Genomic DNA, 9,205 nt, shown 5'->3' with positions numbered 1-9,205 from the left:
GCTTGCGTTTCATTAAAAAAAAATCTGGTTAGCAGAGGATGGTTCGATCCATCGACCTCTGGGTTATGGGCCCAGCAACGCTTCCGCTGCGCCACTCTGCTCTCAGCCACTTCAGAAAAGACTAGAACTCACAATCCATGGCTTAGGAGGCCAGTGTCTTAGGCCACTGGGGTACTGTGTAAACAGTATGACCTATACAAACTGTTGGAAAGGTAAAAAAAACAATGTATAGATGGCACTGAACATGCCATGAAACGACAATTTTTTTTGTTTTTTTTGTTCGCAAAAAAAAACTGTTTAGCAGAGATGGTTTTCGATCCATCGACCTCTGGGTTATGGGCCCAGCACGCTTCCGCTGCGCCACTCTGCTTCATCCAGCCCCAGAAAAAGACTAGAACTCACATCCATGGCTTAGGAGGCAGTGCCTTATCTTAGGCCACTGGGCACTGTTTACCTTCTGCAAACAGTACAACTGATAGATCGCAGTAAAATAATGTGTACTGGATAGCACTGAGAGACGCAAATCAATTTAGCTTTCTAATTTCTGCTTGCGTTTCATAAAAAAAATCTGGTTAGCAGAGGATGGTTTCGATCCATCGACCTCTGGGTTGGGCCCACACACGCTTCCGCTGCGCCACTCTGCTCTCAGCCACTTCAGAAAAGACTAGAACTCACAATCCATGGCTTAGGAGGCCATGTCTTAGGCCACTGGGGTACTGTGTAAACAGTATGCCCTATACAAACTGTTGGAAGAGGAAAAACAAATGTATAATGGCATGGAGACATGCCATGAAACGACAATTTTTTTTGTTTTTTTTGTTCGCACTTAAATCTAAAAGAAACTGTTTAGCAGAGGATGGTTTTCGATCCATCGACCTCTGGGTTATGGGGCCAGCACGCTTCCGCTGCGCCACTCTGCTTCCATCCCCCCAGATGGGACTTGAACCCACAATCCCTGGCTTAGGAGGCCAGTGCCTTATCCATTAGGCCACTGGGCACTGGTTTACCTTCTGCAAACGAGTACGAACTGATAGAAGCAGTAAAAAATAATGTGTACTGGATAGCACTGAGAGACGCAAATTCAATTAGCTTTCTAATTTCTGCTTGCGTTTCATTAAAAAAAAATCTGGTTAGCAGAGGATGGTTCGATCCATCGACCTCTGGGTTATGGGCCCAGCACGCTTCGCTCGCCACTCTGCTCAGCCACTTCAGAAAAGACTAGAACTCACATGCATGGCTTAGGAGGCCAGTGTCTTAGGCCACTGGGGTACTGTGTAAACAGTATGACCTATACAAACTGTTGGAAGAGGTAAAAACAAATGTATAATGCAATGAGACATGCCATGAAATGACAATTTTTTTGTTTTTTTTGTTCGCACTTAAATCTAAAAAGAAACTGTTTAGCAAGGATGGTTTCGATCCATCGACCTCTGGGTTATGGGCCCAGCACGCTTCCGCTGCGCCACTCTGCTCCTCAGCCACTCAGAAAAGACTAGAACTCACAATCCATGGCTTAGGAGGCCAGTGCTTAGTACCATTAGGCCACTGGGGCACTGTTTACCTTCTGCAAACAGTACGAACTGATAGAAGCAGTAAAAATAATGTGTACTGGATAGCACTGAGAGACGCAAATTCAATTAGCTTTCTAATTTCTGCTTGCGTTTCATTAAAAAAAAATCTGGTTAGCAGAGGATGGTTTCGATCCATCGACCTCTGGTTATGGGCCCAGCACGCTTCCGCTGCGCCACTCTGCTCTCAGCCACTTCAGAAAAGACTAGAACTCACAATCCATGGCTTAGGAGGCCAGTGTCTTAGGCCACTGGGGTACTGTGTAAACAGTATGACCTATACAAACTGTTGGAAGAGGTAAAAACAAATGTATAATGGCAATGAGACATGCCATGAAACGACAATTTTTTTTGTTTTTTTTGTTCGCACTTAAAATCTAAAAAGAAACTGTTTAGCAGAGGATGGTTTCGATCCATCGACCTCTGGGTTATGGGCCCAGCACGCTTCCGCTGCGCCACTCTGCTTCCATCCACCCCAGATGGGACTTGAACCCACAATCCCTGGCTTAGGAGGCCAGTGCCTTATCCATTAGGCCACTGGGGCACTGTTTACCTTCTGCAAACAGTACGAACTGATAGAAGCAGTAAAAATAATGTGTACTGGATAGCACTGAGAGACGCAAATTCAATTTAGCTTTCTAATTTCTGCTTGCGTTTCATTAAAAAAAAATCTGGTTAGCAGAGGATGGTTTCGATCCATCGACCTCTGGGTTATGGGCCCAGCACGCTTCCGCTGCGCCACTCTGCTCTCAGCCACTTCAGAAAAGACTAGAACTCACAATCCATGGCTTAGGAGGCCAGTGTCTTAGGCCACTGGGGTACTGTGTAAACAGTATGACCTATACAAACTGTTGGAAGAGGTAAAAACAAATGTATAATGGCAATGAGACATGCCATGAAACGACAATTTTTTTGTTTTTTTGTTCGCACTTAAAATCTAAAAAGAAACTGTTTAGCAGAGGATGGTTTCGATCCATCGACCTCTGGGTTATGGGCCCAGCACGCTTCCGCTGCGCCACTCTGCTTCCATCCACCCCAGATGGGACTTGAACCCACAATCCCTGGCTTAGGAGGCCAGTGCCTTATCCATTAGGCCACTGGGGCACTGTTTACCTTCTGCAAACAGTACGAACTGATAGAAGCAGTAAAAATAATGTGTACTGGATAGCACTGAGAGACGCAAATTCAATTTAGCTTTCTAATTTCTGCTTGCGTTTCATTAAAAAAAAATCTGGTTAGCAGAGGATGGTTTCGATCCATCGACCTCTGGGTTATGGGCCCAGCACGCTTCCGCTGCGCCACTCTGCTCTCAGCCACTTCAGAAAAGACTAGAACTCACAATCCATGGCTTAGGAGGCCAGTGTCTTAGGCCACTGGGGTACTGTGTAAACAGTATGACCTATACAAACTGTTGGAAGAGGTAAAAACAAATGTATAATGGCAATGAGACATGCCATGAAACGACAATTTTTTTTGTTTTTTTTGTTCGCACTTAAAATCTAAAAAGAAACTGTTTAGCAGAGGATGGTTTCGATCCATCGACCTCTGGGTTATGGGCCCAGCACGCTTCCGCTGCGCCACTCTGCTTCCATCCACCCCAGATGGGACTTGAACCCACAATCCCTGGCTTAGGAGGCCAGTGCCTTATCCATTAGGCCACTGGGGCACTGTTTACCTTCTGCAAACAGTACGAACTGATAGAAGCAGTAAAAATAATGTGTACTGGATAGCACTGAGAGACGCAAATTCAATTTAGCTTTCTAATTTCTGCTTGCGTTTCATTAAAAAAAAATCTGGTTAGCAGAGGATGGTTTCGATCCATCGACCTCTGGGTTATGGGCCCAGCACGCTTCCGCTGCGCCACTCTGCTCTCAGCCACTTCAGAAAAGACTAGAACTCACAATCCATGGCTTAGGAGGCCAGTGTCTTAGGCCACTGGGGTACTGTGTAAACAGTATGACCTATACAAACTGTTGGAAGAGGTAAAAACAAATGTATAATGGCAATGAGACATGCCATGAAACGACAATTTTTTTTGTTTTTTTTGTTCGCACTTAAAATCTAAAAAGAAACTGTTTAGCAGAGGATGGTTTCGATCCATCGACCTCTGGGTTATGGGCCCAGCACGCTTCCGCTGCGCCACTCTGCTTCCATCCACCCCAGATGGGACTTGAACCCACAATCCCTGGCTTAGGAGGCCAGTGCTTATCCATTAGGCCACTGGGGCACTGTTTACCTTCTGCAAACAGTACGAACTGATAGAAGCAGTAAAAATAATGTGTACTGGATAGCACTGAGAGACGCAAATTCAATTTAGCTTTCTAATTTCTGCTTGCGTTTCATTAAAAAAAAATCTGGTTAGCAGAGGATGGTTTCGATCCATCGACCTCTGGGTTATGGGCCCAGCACGCTTCCGCTGCGCCACTCTGCTCTCAGCCACTTCAGAAAAGACTAGAACTCACAATCCATGGCTTAGGAGGCCAGTGTCTTAGGCCACTGGGGTACTGTGTAAACAGTATGACCTATACAAACTGTTGGAAGAGGTAAAAACAAATGTATAATGGCAATGAGACATGCCATGAAACGACAATTTTTTTTGTTTTTTTTGTTCGCACTTAAAATCTAAAAAGAAACTGTTTAGCAGAGGATGGTTTCGATCCATCGACCTCTGGGTTATGGGCCCAGCACGCTTCCGCTGCGCCACTCTGCTTCCATCCACCCCAGATGGGACTTGAACCCACAATCCCTGGCTTAGGAGGCCAGTGCCTTATCCATTAGGCCACTGGGGCACTGTTTACCTTCTGCAAACAGTACGAACTGATAGAAGCAGTAAAAATAATGTGTACTGGATAGCACTGAGAGACGCAAATTCAATTTAGCTTTCTAATTTCTGCTTGCGTTTCATTAAAAAAAAATCTGGTTAGCAGAGGATGGTTTCGATCCATCGACCTCTGGGTTATGGGCCCAGCACGCTTCCGCTGCGCCACTCTGCTCTCAGCCACTTCAGAAAAGACTAGAACTCACAATCCATGGCTTAGGAGGCCAGTGTCTTAGGCCACTGGGGTACTGTGTAAACAGTATGACCTATACAAACTGTTGGAAGAGGTAAAAACAAATGTATAATGGCAATGAGACATGCCATGAAACGACAATTTTTTTTGTTTTTTTTGTTCGCACTTAAAATCTAAAAAGAAACTGTTTAGCAGAGGATGGTTTCGATCCATCGACCTCTGGGTTATGGGCCCAGCACGCTTCCGCTGCGCCACTCTGCTTCCATCCACCCCAGATGGGACTTGAACCCACAATCCCTGGCTTAGGAGGCCAGTGCCTTATCCATTAGGCCACTGGGGCACTGTTTACCTTCTGCAAACAGTACGAACTGATAGAAGCAGTAAAAATAATGTGTACTGGATAGCACTGAGAGACGCAAATTCAATTTAGCTTTCTAATTTCTGCTTGCGTTTCATTAAAAAAAAATCTGGTTAGCAGAGGATGGTTTCGATCCATCGACCTCTGGGTTATGGGCCCAGCACGCTTCCGCTGCGCCACTCTGCTCTCAGCCACTTCAGAAAAGACTAGAACTCACAATCCATGGCTTAGGAGGCCAGTGTCTTAGGCCACTGGGGTACTGTGTAAACAGTATGACCTATACAAACTGTTGGAAGAGGTAAAAACAAATGTATAATGGCAATGAGACATGCCATGAAACGACAATTTTTTTTGTTTTTTTTGTTCGCACTTAAAATCTAAAAAGAAACTGTTTAGCAGAGGATGGTTTCGATCCATCGACCTCTGGGTTATGGGCCCAGCACGCTTCCGCTGCGCCACTCTGCTTCCATCCACCCCAGATGGGACTTGAACCCACAATCCCTGGCTTAGGAGGCCAGTGCCTTATCCATTAGGCCACTGGGGCACTGTTTACCTTCTGCAAACAGTACGAACTGATAGAAGCAGTAAAAATAATGTGTACTGGATAGCACTGAGAGACGCAAATTCAATTTAGCTTTCTAATTTCTGCTTGCGTTTCATTAAAAAAAAATCTGGTTAGCAGAGGATGGTTTCGATCCATCGACCTCTGGGTTATGGGCCCAGCACGCTTCCGCTGCGCCACTCTGCTCTCAGCCACTTCAGAAAAGACTAGAACTCACAATCCATGGCTTAGGAGGCCAGTGTCTTAGGCCACTGGGGTACTGTGTAAACAGTATGACCTATACAAACTGTTGGAAGAGGTAAAAACAAATGTATAATGGCAATGAGACATGCCATGAAACGACAATTTTTTTTGTTTTTTTTGTTCGCACTTAAAATCTAAAAAGAAACTGTTTAGCAGAGGATGGTTTCGATCCATCGACCTCTGGGTTATGGGCCCAGCACGCTTCCGCTGCGCCACTCTGCTTCCATCCACCCCAGATGGGACTTGAACCCACAATCCCTGGCTTAGGAGGCCAGTGCCTTATCCATTAGGCCACTGGGGCACTGTTTACCTTCTGCAAACAGTACGAACTGATAGAAGCAGTAAAAATAATGTGTACTGGATAGCACTGAGAGACGCAAATTCAATTTAGCTTTCTAATTTCTGCTTGCGTTTCATTAAAAAAAAATCTGGTTAGCAGAGGATGGTTTCGATCCATCGACCTCTGGGTTATGGGCCCAGCACGCTTCCGCTGCGCCACTCTGCTCTCAGCCACTTCAGAAAAGACTAGAACTCACAATCCATGGCTTAGGAGGCCAGTGTCTTAGGCCACTGGGGTACTGTGTAAACAGTATGACCTATACAAACTGTTGGAAGAGGTAAAAACAAATGTATAATGGCAATGAGACATGCCATGAAACGACAATTTTTTTTGTTTTTTTTGTTCGCACTTAAAATCTAAAAAGAAACTGTTTAGCAGAGGATGGTTTCGATCCATCGACCTCTGGGTTATGGGCCCAGCACGCTTCCGCTGCGCCACTCTGCTTCCATCCACCCAGATGGGACTTGAACCCACAATCCCTGGCTTAGGAGGCCAGTGCCTTATCCATTAGGCCACTGGGGCACTGTTTACCTTCTGCAAACAGTACGAACTGATAGAAGCAGTAAAAATAATGTGTACTGGATAGCACTGAGAGACGCAAATTCAATTTAGCTTTCTAATTTCTGCTTGCGTTTCATTAAAAAAAAATCTGGTTAGCAGAGGATGGTTTCGATCCATCGACCTCTGGGTTATGGGCCCAGCACGCTTCCGCTGCGCCACTCTGCTCTCAGCCACTTCAGAAAAGACTAGAACTCACAATCCATGGCTTAGGAGGCCAGTGTCTTAGGCCACTGGGGTACTGTGTAAACAGTATGACCTATACAAACTGTTGGAAGAGGTAAAAACAAATGTATAATGGCAATGAGACATGCCATGAAACGACAATTTTTTTTGTTTTTTTTGTTCGCACTTAAAATCTAAAAAGAAACTGTTTAGCAGAGGATGGTTTCGATCCATCGACCTCTGGGTTATGGGCCCAGCACGCTTCCGCTGCGCCACTCTGCTTCCATCCACCCCAGATGGGACTTGAACCCACAATCCCTGGCTTAGGAGGCCAGTGCCTTATCCATTAGGCCACTGGGGCACTGTTTACCTTCTGCAAACAGTACGAACTGATAGAAGCAGTAAAAATAATGTGTACTGGATAGCACTGAGAGACGCAAATTCAATTTAGCTTTCTAATTTCTGCTTGCGTTTCATTAAAAAAAAATCTGGTTAGCAGAGGATGGTTTCGATCCATCGACCTCTGGGTTATGGGCCCAGCACGCTTCCGCTGCGCCACTCTGCTCTCAGCCACTTCAGAAAAGACTAGAACTCACAATCCATGGCTTAGGAGGCCAGTGTCTTAGGCCACTGGGGTACTGTGTAAACAGTATGACCTATACAAACTGTTGGAAGAGGTAAAAACAAATGTATAATGGCAATGAGACATGCCATGAAACGACAATTTTTTTTGTTTTTTTTGTTCGCACTTAAAATCTAAAAAGAAACTGTTTAGCAGAGGATGGTTTCGATCCATCGACCTCTGGGTTATGGGCCCAGCACGCTTCCGCTGCGCCACTCTGCTTCCATCCACCCCAGATGGGACTTGAACCCACAATCCCTGGCTTAGGAGGCCAGTGCCTTATCCATTAGGCCACTGGGGCACTGTTTACCTTCTGCAAACAGTACGAACTGATAGAAGCAGTAAAAATAATGTGTACTGGATAGCACTGAGAGACGCAAATTCAATTTAGCTTTCTAATTTCTGCTTGCGTTTCATTAAAAAAAAATCTGGTTAGCAGAGGATGGTTTCGATCCATCGACCTCTGGGTTATGGGCCCAGCACGCTTCCGCTGCGCCACTCTGCTCTCAGCCACTTCAGAAAAGACTAGAACTCACAATCCATGGCTTAGGAGGCCAGTGTCTTAGGCCACTGGGGTACTGTGTAAACAGTATGACCTATACAAACTGTTGGAAGAGGTAAAAACAAATGTATAATGGCAATGAGACATGCCATGAAACGACAATTTTTTTTGTTTTTTTTGTTCGCACTTAAAATCTAAAAAGAAACTGTTTAGCAGAGGATGGTTTCGATCCATCGACCTCTGGGTTATGGGCCCAGCACGCTTCCGCTGCGCCACTCTGCTTCCATCCACCCCAGATGGGACTTGAACCCACAATCCCTGGCTTAGGAGGCCAGTGCCTTATCCATTAGGCCACTGGGGCACTGTTTACCTTCTGCAAACAGTACGAACTGATAGAAGCAGTAAAAATAATGTGTACTGGATAGCACTGAGAGACGCAAATTCAATTTAGCTTTCTAATTTCTGCTTGCGTTTCATTAAAAAAAAATCTGGTTAGCAGAGGATGGTTTCGATCCATCGACCTCTGGGTTATGGGCCCAGCACGCTTCCGCTGCGCCACTCTGCTCTCAGCCACTTCAGAAAAGACTAGAACTCACAATCCATGGCTTAGGAGGCCAGTGTCTTAGGCCACTGGGGTACTGTGTAAACAGTATGACCTATACAAACTGTTGGAAGAGGTAAAAACAAATGTATAATGGCAATGAGACATGCCATGAAACGACAATTTTTTTTGTTTTTTTTGTTCGCACTTAAAATCTAAAAAGAAACTGTTTAGCAGAGGATGGTTTCGATCCATCGACCTCTGGGTTATGGGCCCAGCACGCTTCCGCTGCGCCACTCTGCTTCCATCCACCCCAGATGGGACTTGAACCCACAATCCCTGGCTTAGGAGGCCAGTGCCTTATCCATTAGGCCACTGGGGCACTGTTTACCTTCTGCAAACAGTACGAACTGATAGAAGCAGTAAAAATAATGTGTACTGGATAGCACTGAGAGACGCAAATTCAATTTAGCTTTCTAATTTCTGCTTGCGTTTCATTAAAAAAAAATCTGGTTAGCAGAGGATGGTTTCGATCCATCGACCTCTGGGTTATGGGCCCAGCACGCTTCCGCTGCGCCACTCTGCTCTCAGCCACTTCAGAAAAGACTAGAACTCACAATCCATGGCTTAGGAGGCCAGTGTCTTAGGCCACTGGGGTACTGTGTAAACAGTATGACCTATACAAACTGTTGGAAGAGGTAAAAACAAATGTATAATGGCAATGAGACATGCCAT

General features: G+C 45.3%; 14 non-coding genes across 14 annotated transcripts; all 14 read right to left on the bottom strand.

The window, feature by feature from the left end:
* Positions 1-925: 925 nt before the first annotated feature.
* trnar-ccu (transfer RNA arginine (anticodon CCU)) lies at positions 926-998 on the bottom strand. The gene has a single exon. It is a non-coding gene; the product is annotated as a tRNA-Arg (tRNA).
* Positions 999-2,039: 1,041 nt separating this feature from the next.
* Positions 2,040-2,112, bottom strand: trnar-ccu (transfer RNA arginine (anticodon CCU)). Its single transcript has one exon. It is a non-coding gene; the product is annotated as a tRNA-Arg (tRNA).
* A 487-nt stretch (positions 2,113-2,599) lies between these two features.
* On the bottom strand, positions 2,600-2,672 carry trnar-ccu (transfer RNA arginine (anticodon CCU)). Its single transcript has one exon. It is a non-coding gene; the product is annotated as a tRNA-Arg (tRNA).
* A 489-nt stretch (positions 2,673-3,161) lies between these two features.
* Positions 3,162-3,234, bottom strand: trnar-ccu (transfer RNA arginine (anticodon CCU)). The gene has a single exon. It is a non-coding gene; the product is annotated as a tRNA-Arg (tRNA).
* Positions 3,235-3,723: 489 nt separating this feature from the next.
* trnar-ccu (transfer RNA arginine (anticodon CCU)) lies at positions 3,724-3,795 on the bottom strand. Its single transcript has one exon. It is a non-coding gene; the product is annotated as a tRNA-Arg (tRNA).
* Positions 3,796-4,284: 489 nt separating this feature from the next.
* Positions 4,285-4,357, bottom strand: trnar-ccu (transfer RNA arginine (anticodon CCU)). Its single transcript has one exon. It is a non-coding gene; the product is annotated as a tRNA-Arg (tRNA).
* Positions 4,358-4,846: 489 nt separating this feature from the next.
* trnar-ccu (transfer RNA arginine (anticodon CCU)) lies at positions 4,847-4,919 on the bottom strand. The gene has a single exon. It is a non-coding gene; the product is annotated as a tRNA-Arg (tRNA).
* A 489-nt stretch (positions 4,920-5,408) lies between these two features.
* trnar-ccu (transfer RNA arginine (anticodon CCU)) lies at positions 5,409-5,481 on the bottom strand. The gene has a single exon. It is a non-coding gene; the product is annotated as a tRNA-Arg (tRNA).
* A 489-nt stretch (positions 5,482-5,970) lies between these two features.
* On the bottom strand, positions 5,971-6,043 carry trnar-ccu (transfer RNA arginine (anticodon CCU)). The gene has a single exon. It is a non-coding gene; the product is annotated as a tRNA-Arg (tRNA).
* A 488-nt stretch (positions 6,044-6,531) lies between these two features.
* trnar-ccu (transfer RNA arginine (anticodon CCU)) lies at positions 6,532-6,604 on the bottom strand. The gene has a single exon. It is a non-coding gene; the product is annotated as a tRNA-Arg (tRNA).
* A 489-nt stretch (positions 6,605-7,093) lies between these two features.
* On the bottom strand, positions 7,094-7,166 carry trnar-ccu (transfer RNA arginine (anticodon CCU)). Its single transcript has one exon. It is a non-coding gene; the product is annotated as a tRNA-Arg (tRNA).
* Positions 7,167-7,655: 489 nt separating this feature from the next.
* Positions 7,656-7,728, bottom strand: trnar-ccu (transfer RNA arginine (anticodon CCU)). The gene has a single exon. It is a non-coding gene; the product is annotated as a tRNA-Arg (tRNA).
* A 489-nt stretch (positions 7,729-8,217) lies between these two features.
* trnar-ccu (transfer RNA arginine (anticodon CCU)) lies at positions 8,218-8,290 on the bottom strand. Its single transcript has one exon. It is a non-coding gene; the product is annotated as a tRNA-Arg (tRNA).
* A 489-nt stretch (positions 8,291-8,779) lies between these two features.
* trnar-ccu (transfer RNA arginine (anticodon CCU)) lies at positions 8,780-8,852 on the bottom strand. The gene has a single exon. It is a non-coding gene; the product is annotated as a tRNA-Arg (tRNA).
* Positions 8,853-9,205: the final 353 nt, after the last annotated feature.

This window comes from Oncorhynchus kisutch, unplaced genomic scaffold, assembly GCF_002021735.2.
Source record: "Oncorhynchus kisutch isolate 150728-3 unplaced genomic scaffold, Okis_V2 scaffold4059, whole genome shotgun sequence".
NCBI classification, from domain to species: domain Eukaryota; kingdom Metazoa; phylum Chordata; class Actinopteri; order Salmoniformes; family Salmonidae; genus Oncorhynchus; species Oncorhynchus kisutch.
Note: the sequence above shows the minus strand (reverse complement) of the source record. Positions and strands in the feature narration are given on the sequence as shown.